At 40.9% G+C, this 14,220-nt stretch overlaps 1 protein-coding gene across 8 annotated transcripts in view; it reads left to right on the top strand.

The window, feature by feature from the left end:
- The window catches only part of ENOX1 (ecto-NOX disulfide-thiol exchanger 1), a 585,762-nt gene that overhangs the window by 99,587 nt on the left and 471,955 nt on the right, over positions 1-14,220 (top strand). For all 8 annotated transcript variants that reach the window (XM_086711591.1, XM_086711599.1, XM_086711581.1 and 5 more), the window contains exon 2: positions 7,953-8,076. The gene's annotated coding sequence lies outside the window, so the exon portion shown is untranslated. The remainder of the gene's footprint in view (positions 1-7,952; positions 8,077-14,220) is intronic.

Below are 14,220 nucleotides of genomic sequence, written 5' to 3'. Positions count from 1 at the left end.
GCCCTTTTTAGACTTGGGCCATAAAAAGCCCTACAGGCGCTCCTCTCTGAACCTCCCTCCTCTGGCTAAGTGGGATGGATGCTGCTGTTGGACAGGCTCGTGGAATGACGGTCTTCCCACCCCCCCATCTGAGTTCCTTGTATCACGATGGGAGAAACTTCTTACTAAATCCATGGATTTTTGGTGGTCTGCTAACAACATCTAGTCTGCCCTAAGACAACTCCCGAACCTATATATCTTTACAAATAGCCTAGGTCATTTTCGTAATCTAGACCCAAACATCTGACTGTTTACTGGACATATCTTACACTCAGCTTGTCTAAATCCTGGCCACTACCTCCCTCTCTCTGACCCCATTCCTTTTCCAATGTCCCTTCCTCTGTAAAGAGCAGGCCTAGCCAACCAGATACCCAAGTGACATACTCGGGAGCCATTTTTGACTGCCCTTACTGCTACATCCCTCAGTTAGTCTAGGGGTTGGCAAACTTCAGTCAGGCAAAATTTGTCCTGTTTGCCTGTGTTTTATAAATAAATTTTTGTTGGCATGAAGTCACACTCATTTACCTACATATGTCCCCTTTCTCACCAAAACACCAGGGTTGAGTAGTTGTGGTAGAAACCGTATGGCCAGCAAAGGCTAAGGTTTGTTGATCTGGCCCTTTACAGAAAACTTTGCCAACCGTGGTCTAGTCAGGTGGCAAAGTCTATTAATTCTGTCTTAATGTTCTTTTGAACCCATCCACTTCTTTCCATTTTCACTATCATTTCCATCCTCATGTGACCTATCAAAATGGCATCCAAAGCGTGTCTATCTATGGACATAGTCTCGCATTTTTATAATCCATTCTCCATATGACAGCCAGAGTCATCTTTCTATAAGGACAATGTTGAAGATCCTTATTATTACTCTTAGCCTACTTTACTAATACAGCCCCCAAATCTGTGTGTCTTCACCTATAACCCAAGCCTCTTTCCTTAACCTCAGACCCAAATATCACCACCTTGGTTAAAATCCTTCAGTGGCTTCCCATTGCCCTTACAGTAAGTAAGCCGAGGCCCAGGCTTGCCCCCTCACTTAAACCCCAGCCATTCTTATCTTCTTAAAAGTGTTTTGCTTGCATTGTGTTCTTCCTTGCCTGTGGTACTTCTCTTTGCCAAATTCCCCTTTTACCTGGTTAAGTCTTATTTACCCACCCAGGCTGAAACTTAAAAGATACTTTGTCTAGGAGACCCTTCCTGATCTCCAGACTGGGTTTGATCTCCTTCTTAATGTGCTCTCATAACACCTTTTGTTTCCTCTGTATTATAGTCACTATACTTTACTCACCTTATTATTTATCTCTCTTCTTCCCACTGACTGTAAATTCTGAAAGAGGAGGGGCTGTGTCTGTATCAAGTCCTGCTGAATATCCAACATCCATCAAACTTGGAATATGTCACGTTTTCTGACCTTTCCTCTGTCCAACTTACAATAAGAATGCCTTTTTTAAAAAAAAATTCTAATTGAATTAGTTAAGTTCAAAGAAAATCCGTGATTAAGGGAGTAAGTTATGAGATATATAGGCTTGGTAGGTGTAAGGTGGGAGAAATTAATTCTATAGAATATAGGAGCAGAGGAGCCTACACACACGCACACACACACACACACACACACACACACACACAGCCACACCGAAAACATTCATTAAGTGCCAGAACATCCTAGAAACCTAATACTACAAACAGGCATGATTCACCCCCCAGCGTAAGTGTGACAGTATCAACTATCTTCAGTCATAAAGACAGAGGAAAAAAGAACATTTCTTTTTGCCCTAGTTAAAGCGAGCCTTTGAGCAAGCTGTCATTCATTCATTGTTCCATTCAGTCTTTCATTTGTTTAACAAATTTTTGTTTAGCCTGATACCAGATGCATTGGATACAGATATTCAGGGGAGAAAGGGAGCTATTACATTAGTGGGAAGGCAGACACTTAAAATATAATTACAGGACAATATGGTAAGCACTATAATTTAGCAATTTGTACAAAGGAGCATGAGAGCACAGAGGAGGAAGCAAATTTTTTTTTACCTGTTTACGGCAATATGAAAATGGAAATGTAGGTTCACTTTGTGTGCGTGAGAAGTGAAGGGAGTGAGTAAAGCTCACCTCCCTTGTGTGGTTTCGCTTGAGTAGTTTCTCATTGCTGCCTTTCCCCCTTTTCTTTGGGGCTGGGATGGAGATAGTATGCTGTTTTCCACATACATTTGCTTGGCATTCGAATAATTCATTCATTGCTGCAGGATTAGCAGTAGCGTTTATTTGACACATTCAGCTGAGTCCTAGAAGAGAAGACAGATACTGTTCCCATGATGTCACCACCCCTCCCCAGGCTCCCTAAGGAGGAGACACAGTTGGGAAACTCATTTCCTGGGCGTTGACCGCTGGAAATAGGCAAATGGGGACGGATCATACTTGAATGAGAATGACACCATGTGAGGTGAGGCTTGAGTCTACATGGGTAACTTTAGCAGACGACTCACTTGGCTACGAACAAACCTGTCTCTGTGGGCAAGTGTTCACTAGGTTCAACTTTAGACTCTCCTTTTGCCTCATTAAGCCAGATAACAGAGAAATGAACTGACAGTGTGGTTGGAGAAATCTCGTGTTTTCCTCAGGTTTCTTTTTTTAATTCTTGTCAGAGTCTCGTTGTTGCTGTTGTTGTTGAGGAACTCTTGTTTTTTTTCTGCTCACTCTTTTCCTTCATCCTCCAAAATTTCTCAGAAACAGCCTACTCGTGATAGAAAATCTCCCTTGCCACTGATACTACTAGTAATTGATAGCGTGTATTCACATCCCATCTCTGCTACTTATTAATTGGGGAGACTTGGATAATTTACTTAACTAAGCTTGCTAAGCCTCAATTTCTCCATCTTAAAAATGAGAATATTTTTGTAACGTTTCTATTTCTTTTTGAGAGACAGAGCACGAGTAGGGGAGGGGCAGAGAGAGAGGGACACACAGAATCCAAAGCAGGCTCCAGGCTCTGAGCTGTCAGCATAGACAGCATAGACTGTCATGGGGTTCGAACTCACTAACTGCAAGATCATGACTTGAGCCGAAGTCAGACGCTTAACTGACTCAGCCACCCAGGCACCCCCCAAAATGAGAATATTAATACTACCGTCTAACTTAAGTGATTGTAATGAGGATTAAATGAGATAATACAAATAAATTCCTGGTGTATCCTAAGAGCTCCTTAAAGGTTTGTCATTAGGTCCGAAAAGGTAAGCCTTGCCCGTTGTGTCTTCTCTGGTTAGGGTGTCAGACACTTTTCCTTTGTCATTCGGACCATCTGAAAGATTACCCTAAGGTCTCATACATGACTTTTGATTCCTTGGTTGGTGTATGTTGGCTGAGACTTCACTTATTTTGGGAGATTTCGCAGTGTTAAAAAACATGTGATGGTTTTTTCCCCTGCATCTTCTAAAAGGCTGCAGCAGGTTTCTTCAATTCTGGAGGAGGGCTAATGGGACAAGTAATGGGCATGCTCTCTTTCCCTGGAATGCCCAGGAGGCAAGGCTAGCTGGGCTCAAAGTGGACCTAAGAGTCCTCTAGAAGTTCACAACGATGAAAAACAGCAGAAGGATATGGATGTCCATAATGCATTAACCCTTATTCCACTACCGGCACCTCAAAGAAAAAACCATGTGTCACCATTGAACAGTCCTCTTCTCAGATTTCCTTTTGAATTAATACCTTATGTAGTTCAGGTCTGAATTGCCAAGTACACTGACTCATTTCTTCATTATGCAAGCCATTTACAGGTCACTGCTCAGATGTTGGAATACCTGTTTTAGGCTAACGGCAAGGTGCTTAAATGACTCTCAGCTGTGCCCTTACACTTGCATTCACCTGGGCTCCCCAGAGAACTACCATACTGGGCTCCTCACCATTAGCTGTGAGTCCCGCACAGAGGCCTCATTAGCATCAAAAAGCTCCTCCTCTCTGCCTTCTGGGCAGCGACCTACCCAGGGGAATGGCAAGGAAACTATGCAAGAAGCAGATTGCAGTTACTGGGAAGTGAAACTTTTTGAAGAAAATGCAGATCAACTAGATCTGGATGTCGGGAAGGATGAAGAGACCCAGTGTGGGAAAGGGTCATCCAAGTGAGTTTGAAAGCAGAATCTGGGCACCAAGCTGAGTTTAAAGCAAACACCATAGAGAATGACCTTGGGGATCCTGGGAAATTGGGGAAGAGCAGCATGATGTACACAATGAGGCCAAAAAGAAAGTAAGTGCTTAAGGAACAGTAATTTCAAAGACTGTCAGCTCTAAAGAGACATTCTAAATGCGATTTCTTTGAAAACCATTCCAAAGCTCAAATATTTATATTGATACTATTTAGTTACGATCATGAAATGCTTTGATCTGGCTGATACCATATATGTGTTCCCATTTTGTAATTATCTAGGGAAAATACTCTTCCAAAGTTCATAGACAAAGCTGGTTACTGTGATTGGCTGAAGTTGTTGTGCATAACAAAGCATTGGTTTAATTAAGTTCTTAATCCTTCCTACTCTCCAAAGAGGTCATACCATTCAGTGTGGTAAATGTAGACATGGGAATTCAATTGTTTCTGAAGATTACCTGCTCTCTGCAGGGTGAAGGTTCTCAAAGGAGTTCCTGGCCTTCAAAAACAAAGATATTATTATTCCCCAGTCACTGGTATGGATTAGTGCTATCCTGGGATTGATGATCCCATCTTCAAAGCACTCTGATTGTCCTTCATGGCCAATCAGAGGGTCATCAGAACCTGCTACATTTTAAATGTCTGTGTTAGGAGATATCCAAAGACATCAGACTTTTGCTTATTTTCTTACTTAATGTAGATATGCTCTTTCTTCTCTTTGATAATTCAACTCTGGTGTGCTGTTGAGTATAGCTGGGTGAAATCTTTCCTGACCACTTGGGTTCCTCAGTAACTCAGATACTGTTCCCACCATACATTCATGAACTTGACATTTACTGACATATTTTGTTCTTGCCAGTCATTACAATAATGTTCAAATAATTTAAGGGGGAGGCAATAAGACAGGTATATAAACTGCTAAAATACAAAATAGAAAAAGGTACAGGAGCTTAGGTAAGGGAGATGTTATTTCTGGTTAGGACATCAGAACAATCTCATGGAATAGGCTGTATTTAAGGTGGAACTTGAAAAAGATGGGTTTTGAAATGTGAGCTGCTTCTTGCACAGACACACAGACATGTACCTTTTTTTTTTATTGAAGTACAGTTGACATGCAATGTTATATTGGTTTCAGGTGTATGACACAGTGGTTCAAAAATTCTATATGTTATTCATTGCTCAACGTGGTAAGTATAGTCACCTTCTGTCACTATTCAACCTTATTACAGTATTATTGACTATATTACCTATGTTGTACTTTTGATCCCCGTGACTTATTTATCTTGTAACTGGAAGTTTGTACCTCTTAAGCCTCCTTACCTCTTTTGCCCATTCTCCTAACCTCTTTCCATCTGGGAACCACCAATTTGTTCTTTGTATTTATGGGTCTGTTTCTGTTTTCTGTTTATTTTTTTAGATTTCATATATAAGCAAAATCATATAGTATTTGTCTTTCTCTCTCTGACTTAATGTAGAATAATATGCGCTATGTCCATCCACATTGTCACATAATGCAAGATTTCATTCTTTACTATGGTTAATATTCCATTGTATGTATATAACACATCTTCTTTATCCATTCATCTATCAGTGGTCCCTTAGGTTGCTATACCTCAGCTACTGTAAACAATGCTGCAGTAAACACAGGGGTGCATATATCTTTTCAAATTAGTGTGTTTCTTCTCTTTGGGTAAATACTCAGAAGTGGAATTTCTGGATCATATGGTAATTCTATTTTTATTTTTTTTTGGGGGGGGGGAGGTCCACACTGTTCTCTATAGTACCAGTTTACATCTCACCAATAGTGCACAGGAGGGTTCCTTTTCTCCATATCCTCACTAACACTTATTTCTTTTTGATACAAGCCATTCTTACTGGTGTGGGATTGTGTCTTATTGTGGTTTCAACTTGCATTGCCCTGATGATTAGTGATGTTGAGCATCTTCTCAAGACATACAGTTGGCCATTTGTATGTCTTATTTGGAAAAATGTCCATTCAGGTCCTTTGCCTATTTTTTAATTGGATTATTTGTTTTTGTGTTGAGTTGTATGAGGTCTTTATATCTTTGGAATATCAACCCTTTATTGGATTTATCATTTGAAAATATCTTCTACCATTCAGTAGGTTGTCTTTTTGTTTTGTTGATGGTTTCCTTCACTTTTTAGTTTGATGTAGTCCCAATGGTTTATTTTCATTTTTGTCTCCCTGAGAAGATATATCCCAAAAAATGTTGCTAAGATTGATGTCCAAGAGATATGTACGTCTTCATTAGCTTTGAGTGTAGTTTCTGTGGAGACAGAATAGGAGTTCTCCTGTTGTCCCTCCTGACATGTGGTTCAGTGCTTGACACAGACTAGCTGCGGAACCCATATTTGTCACCAGAGACAATGAGATAAGCATCCCTTCTAGAAGGAGAATTGAGGTGATGTAATTGAAACAGTCTACCACATCATAGAACAAAAGCATATGTTTGCCCAGTAGCCCTGGAATGTTTTTCAAGAGGGCATGTTTCCTTTTACCTCTTTGTGGGCTTCTTAGACCCAATTACTTTGATGCTGTATTAAAAAAGTAAAGGAGGGGCGCCTGGGTGGCTCAGTCGGGTGAGCGTCCGACTTTGGCTCTGGTCATGATCTCACGGTCTGTGAGTACGAGCCCCGCGTCGGGCTCTGTGATGACATCTCAGAGCCTGGAGCCTGCTTCGGATTCTGTGTCTCCCTCTCTCTCTGCCCCTCCCCCGCTCATGCTCTGTCTCTCTCTCTCTCCCTCTGTCAAAAATAAATAAACATTAAAAAAAAGAAAAGTAAAGGAGTGAATGAAGTTCTCAAGGGTAGAGTCTGTTTGCTTTTACAAAATCATGTTTGGAGATGGATCTGTGGCTACTTCATCCTTAAATAAAGAGAAACCATCCCAGAAACCCAACTGAAGTTGGTTATTTTAAGGTCTTACTGTCTTTTTGCCTGATTCTGTTGTCTTTGACACACCTGCTATATATCTAATTAAGAAAGGTTATGGCTGATTCATAAATAGCCACCAGATTAGTATAGTGAGCTCTGGAGAGATCCGGGAGTCGGGGGCACCAGGTCTTATGTTTCCACCAACAGCTGAAACCCAACTGAGCAGAACCCAACATTACAGAAACAATTGTAAAAATCAAAAGCTTAACACTGGGAAGAGTTGAAACAAGATTTGCGAGTTTCTAAGGAAGAAAAACATTGCCGCATCTTCCTACCCTGCACGCCTACTGGCAGTGACTGTTCAGTCGCTCCAGATACCTTCTGCAACTGCGGAGGCACAATTTTTCTGAGAGCTTCTCTTCCCTAGTCCCATCTTCTCTTGCCACAGGTTATCAAAAGGCCATAGAGCTTGTCTTGGGGGCAGGGCATGGAATCTGAAAATTCTTGCTTTCTTGCAGGTCTCCCCCTACCCTCGCTTTGCTAGACAATTGCAGGAGCCTCAGAGGAATACACAGGCAGCCATTGGAGGAGTTTCTCTGCAGTTATCTGCCATTGACCTTAGCCTAATTTGTCATGTTTTGGTCGATAATTCCAAAGATGAAGGATGAGGTACCTATTAGATTTGATGTGCCACATTCTTCCTCTGAAGCTAGGTTTGTTTCACCAGCTAATGACTTTATTCAATTATATTAAAAACCCAAGGTTTATTTTATAAGCGTGACAACGAGTCATTATATGAGTAGTATTCCACAGGCCCTAAGCAAAACACATAAAATGTCATTTCAAGTGCCAAGTTTCTTTTCTAATTCCATTTTTTTTTTTCTTACAGATTTTTGAAAGCGGCTTAAATCTAATTGGCTCCCCCAGGATCTCAGCTCCTGTTACATTGGTGCATTCCTTTTTTTGAGAGGCATTTGGAGAGACTGAACGGCCACTGCTCGTTGGCATACAGGGTAGGAGGATGCGGCAACTTTTTTTTTTTCTCTCTGTCCTTGGAAACTTTCAAATCTTGGTTCAGTTCTTCTTGAGCGTGAATGTTTGGTTTTTGCGATTGTTTTTGTAATGCTGGGTTCTGTTTTCCTGTTGTTGAATTTCATATGAGTGAGGTGGCAGCCACAACTGCTGCCACCCCATGGTGGCCAGCCTATGTCTTCTGTGAAGGAAACCTCAAGAGAAAAGAAAAACAAAACGCATAATAGTAGTAGGGTATGGATTTGTATAAATAATACTTACCAAACAGTGCTAATAAATCAGCTTTATGTGCGTCTGTTCTACTCAAGGTAAACACCTATTTACACAGCAGAGCTGAGTTGCTTTTAGAGGCCCACAGTCAGATGTCCCTGTAGTCAATGCAGCTGTTAAAAGAATGCCTGAATCTTTCCCTTAATCACGGTGACGTCCTATGTTTGAAACCCCACGCAGTGAAGCAAATGAAAGAGGAGATTCTACCCATCAGATAGTAGGGAAAGAGGAGGGAGAAGAGGGTAACTAGGGTTTTTTTTTCTTGTTTCAAAGGGTTTCTCTTAGCCAGATACTTAAAGATTTGAGATAAAAAAAAAAAACAACAGGAAAATATATGTGGTATCTGTTTTTAAGTATGTTATTAAAGTATGTATGTATGTAAAGTATGTATGGAAAGACTCTGGTTTTAGAGCTTCAGTCTTCCATTGTAGAGGGGAAAGCTGGGATTAAAGAAATTGAACATGTAAGAGACTATTGGCCTGATTTGGGCAAACCCATATTGAAGACATTCAGAAGCCAGAAATAAAAAGCGTGTTAAAGGCTGTGGTTAGGCTGTCTTTTGTTGCTGGATTAGAAATAGTAAATGGAGAAATAGCAAGAAATGTGTTCCTCTTTTGGAAGACAAGTGATTTAAAATTTTTGTACTAGCAGAGTCTTATCTTGTAATATTTGATATCTCCTTCTCCTAAACATAGGCCAGGAGAGTGACCAGAATGGGCTCAAAGTTTGTTTTGATTAAGTGCCTCTTGGTTGTGTGTGTGTGTGTGTGTGTGTGTGTGTGTGTGTGTGTGTGTGTATGTGTATGGCCCAAGTGGGAATATCTGTTTAATTGAAATCTGATTGTCCTGTTATTGGTTAGGCAGGACCTGCCCAAGCATAGAAAAACCTAATTTCAGGCTTAGCAGGCAATGAAGTTAATAATAAAACATGTCTATTGAATTAAAAACAGTACCATTCTTGTTAATTCATTTAAAAATATTACTCAAGATTTTCCTCCCAAGATAAACATTTATGTATCTGCCAAATGGGACAAGAGCCAGCCAGTCTCCTTTTTGGTAAATGTACTCCTTTTGTTGTCCTAAGGGAGACAGCCCAGGCCTAGGGCACAAGGAGCCCAGTTTTAATTTTGTGCCCCTCTGGAGTTGTACCACCAGGGACAATGACTTTGTCATATTGGCCCTAAGCTTTTCTTATGTATAAAATAAGAGGGTTGGATGAGGTGACTTCTAAAGTCCTTAATACATATAATGTTCTGTGAAACAGAGTAAACGGTGGAAAGAAACACATGGAAATGGTAAGGAAAAGCTAAGTGAGGTAGCTCAATGCCTGAGGAAGGATTTTCTGAGCAGAGAAGGGAGAGAGTCCAGGCAAGGCTGAGCAAATGACCTCCTCCTCCTCCTCCTCCTCCTCCTCCTCCTCCTCCTCCTCCTCCTCCTCCTTCTTCTTCTTCTTCTTCTTCTTCTTCTTCTTCTCTCTCTCTCTCTCTCTCTCTCTCTCTCCAGTTCAACTCCTATCTGGAAGCTTTAAAGAACTCAGAAATGCTCCTCCATATGTACCCTTTCTTTTTCTCTCCTCTCCTCTTTATCATGTTTCTTTATGTCTTTATCCACTCCCTCACTCACTGCCATCTTTCCATCTCTCTGAGGAGTAGATATAGTTAGCATTTGTCAGGAAGACAGGAGGACAATGATGGAACTTGTTGGAAAAGGGTTTTTTTCCCCATTTTTCCTCTTTTCGTTTCCTAGGATCTGTTATAGCTTTGATTTTATTAAATAAAAAATAAAAGATCTTAACAACTGGATTGTACATTCATAATGATGACAATTATAACAATCACAGTGATGATGCTGACCTTGAGTGCTCACTGTGTGCCAGGAACTGTTCTTAATGCCTTAGGCACAATGGCTTCTGTAATCCCCAGCACAACACTGTGAGGTCAGACCTGCTCTCACCGGCATTATGCTGATGTAGACACTGCATCAGAAAGGTAAAGTCACTTGCCCAAGTTTCACAGCTAATTATGGAAAAGTTGGGATTCTGTCCTCAGCCATCCTTTTCCAGTGTTACTGCTCTTACGTGCTCAGCCTTGCCGCATCTCCTCTGAGGCAGAGATGATATATTCTATTCACTTTTTTGTATTCTCTTGAGAATTTGGCATGCTTAAGGAAGTGTACCTTGAATTCATGTAGAATCGAATTAAAGGAACACCATCCACCTGGAAGGGAAAGTCGTCCAAGGCTTCCCCACCTCAGGCCTCTGGAGAAGCGGCGTTTGTGATGACCTCCCAACCATGTTCGTGGACAAACGTTTGACTTGTTATTTGAAACCATCTACTTCCTTTCTGCGTGAAACTCATGAACTCGTTTCGTTTAGAAATTTTGGCTTTAAGGGAGAAAGTTAGGCTGTAGCTTAAGGAGGTTGAATTGAATTTATGTGTAAACAGTGAAACTGTGGTATGATTTAAGCAAATGTAGCTGATAAGTTAATATATGAACGAAGTGGTGTTTGAAGAAATAGCTTGGAACAAGGAGTCAACGAACGCACTAGATGATAGTTATTAGAAAAAAATTTCCCATTAAGGTTTTATTTGCCCGGATGCAGTTGACTTCTTTTGAAAAAATACTTGGTTTTCCACTTACGAACATTTGACGCACCCACAAAATCAATATGTTTACATTCCAAGGCCAATATTTCTACTCCTGTATATGACGTTAATGGTGGGAGAAATGAGTAGGAGAGCTACTTCTTTCTATATTTGCTGCCGTGGTACAAGGATAGTGCTTTCATACTAGGGCTCCGGATTACAGGGATTCACTATGTCCTCTAGTGCCTCACTCATCTGGTGGTCAGATTTCCAGCAATTCTATCGTATGGAACATATATATGTGCCTAGAAGGATAGGGTCATGGGGGGTGGGGGGGGGGGGGCTAATGTTGGAAATAACCTTAAGGTTATTTGCCTTATTTTGCAGATAAAAAAGTACAGCCCCAAATGAGTAAGGGCCCTAGCTGTGGAGTAGAACAAAGTCTCAAATAGAAAACAGTAATTACATAGGTTGTGTAGTGTTAACTCTATTAATTCGCTGTATAACTATTTGTCGAGTACCTTATAACGTGTAAGACATTAGAGATAGAAACATGAATTCTTGGACTAGGAAGTATATGGGTCTTCCTTGTAGCTCTTACTAAACATGTGCTCATGAAGCCACAGATGAGAAATATCTGAGAATGATCCTCATGAACTCTGAAGATGACAAGGACTCTGTTTTGTAAATTCCACGGTGTCTCATGCCTTCCAGGATATGAAGCTGCTGACCACAGGAAGAAATGAAAGGAATGATCACAGTGTAGGAATCTGACAATATTTAGTATGAGCAAATGTACTGACTTAAAAAGCCTCTGAAAAATTATAACTTTTCATTCCAATGCTGTGTCTTAAGTTTGTGTTGATAACCCTGAGTCAAAAAAAAAAAAAAAAAAAAAGGTTAAAGTTCTTTCAACCTGTTATTTTAGCAAAGTGATAAAGGGCACAATATATTTTGGAAAGCTTTCAAATATGGGGTATTGGTGTATAAAAGGGGGAGCTTCACTTCCCTGGGACATTTACTCAAAAGGCATTAAAATTTGTTGAACACCAGCCATGCACAACTTATCTCTAGATCACGAATGGGTAAATTTGATGTTCACGGAAGGGAAAGTGGCCACCATTGTAAAGAAAGTTGATGTTTAGCCATTAGCTTTACAAGGGGGTTTTGTATATGGAAGCACTATTATGAAGGTTGGTGTGCAAGGGGTCACACTAAATGTGGGCTAGAGGGAGGGGGGGAGAATAACAAAACTGCAGGCGGCCTTGGCAGTGTGCCAAATCTGTGACTTCATTTAACTCTCTTGCCACTTCTGCATGGTGCCCAGGGTTCTCTCTGTCTTGCTCATGAGGAAGCTTAGAATCAAGAGAGGAGTTAATTTGCTCACAGTGTCACAGTTGGCAAATAGCAGGATTTGAATTTAGATGTACATGATTGCAAAGCCCCAGGCTTGGTCAGCTGGGTCTGACTCAAGTAGCATTTCACTCTTCACCCGACATGGACTGTAGCCTGAGGGACACATGCATTCTTTCCCTTGTGTGTCCTTCTACGCCTCCATTCAACAAATATTTAAAAACCAGCTTTATGCCAGACTCTTTCAGGAGAGGCAGATACAAATTAAGAGAAAAGTTGAACTACAGGGTAATATAAGACATGATAAAGGTACTTGACAAAAGCATGTGAGAGTGGTTGGTTTTTATTTTAGCCTATAGACTCAGTACGATTACTTTAAGATCATCCTGCTTAGACGTGGGGGATGTTTTTGAAATTTTTAACATTGATGAGCCACAAACACAGAATTACATCATTTGTAGTTAGCAGATCCATCTTTTTTTTTTTTTAAACTGCTTGTTGGTGCTAAGTTGGTGATGTTGGCCCTGATGGAATAAACAAAGGCAGGCTTTCTTTTGCTGTACTTTCAGGGCGATAGCTTTCCCGTCCAATATCCTGTACCAATATTGTAGGCACAATACTTATTATAGCACATCCCAGATTTCCAAGTAAGTGGGGTATCACATGATGATGTTTTATGGCCTCACCAATTCTGAATCAGTGAAGTCTAGATTAATGAAATTTACAGCACATAGAGTTAGAGAGTCAAAAATACACTAGCAGCATATTGTAGAAGCACAGGATCCCAAGTCAGAGGATCTGGGTTTGCGTGAAGGCTCTTTCTCTTGTGTAAGACTATAAATCGCTTTGGGCCTGGATTTATTTAAGTGCTTATGTCACATAGTGTAGCGTAAATTAAATGACACAGTAGATGTGAAAAATGCTTTGCAAAGAAAGTTACAGTGTGTGCTTGTGCAGGGTTTCGGGTGTCATGTGAGGATAATAGGACATTTAACATTGGGCTCAAGCTGTGAAGGAAGAATATAGAAAAATAAGTGGAAAGAGATGGTTTTGACCATGGAGGGTAAAGAGTATCAACATGCACCTTAGTTTTGTCTGCTCAGTTCCTCACCATTTCCTGTAACAGGTACATTACATTGGCATCCTTGCAGCTTCTGCTTCCAGCCCCTGGAGTTGCCTTCAAGATGTCTCATGGTGGTGTCAGAGGGCCACCATGTTGACTGTGCCCTTGGTTTCTCATCCATTGCTTTTTTCCAGTCACTCACTCCTAGTGGTGTGTTTGTCTGTACTCCCCAGGGCTCCATCTTGGTCATGGGCTTAGGCTCTCACTAGGAGCAGGCTCTCTGAGTCAGGTTCCTATGAATTACTCCCAGTTTGTCCTGACTTTTGCTCTCTGTCTTTCCTGAACTCTCTTTGCAAATCTCAATTACCATCCTACCAAAAAAAAAAGAAAAAAAAAATCTAATGATATGAGAAGATGGTGTGTCCAAGCAATAAAAAGCATTCCATAGGGCAGAATGGACAGGAATAGATAAGGCCTGGGTGGAAGAGCTTGACGTGAATGGAACCTTGGTGAGAGCCTGCAGGGAGTTTCAGAGTGAGCCACCTGAGTGTTTATCTAACAACGGGACAAGTGTCCACTGTCCTTTTGTGTGTGCTGACAGCATATCCCTTGTATACCTTCATGAAAGCATTTGGTAAGAAAATCAGTGCCAGAGGAGAGTGATTCCCGTCTTTATATATGATTTTAGCCCCGAAAAATGATATTCTAAATCTCCAGTTTGGAGGATGGGGGCGTAACTGACCAAGCTTCTCAAACTCTTTCTTCCGAATCCCCGTCTTTGGGTGTTCTCGGTGTAGTTATCGTGACTACCGCTAACTGTGGCCCTGTTGTCCATCAGTGGGGCTATGCGTGCTC

The sequence above is a fragment of the Puma concolor genome, chromosome A1 (assembly GCF_028749965.1).
Source record: "Puma concolor isolate L17-30 chromosome A1, mPumCon1.1.hap2, whole genome shotgun sequence".
NCBI lineage: Eukaryota > Metazoa > Chordata > Mammalia > Carnivora > Felidae > Puma > Puma concolor.
Note: the sequence above shows the minus strand (reverse complement) of the source record. Positions and strands in the feature narration are given on the sequence as shown.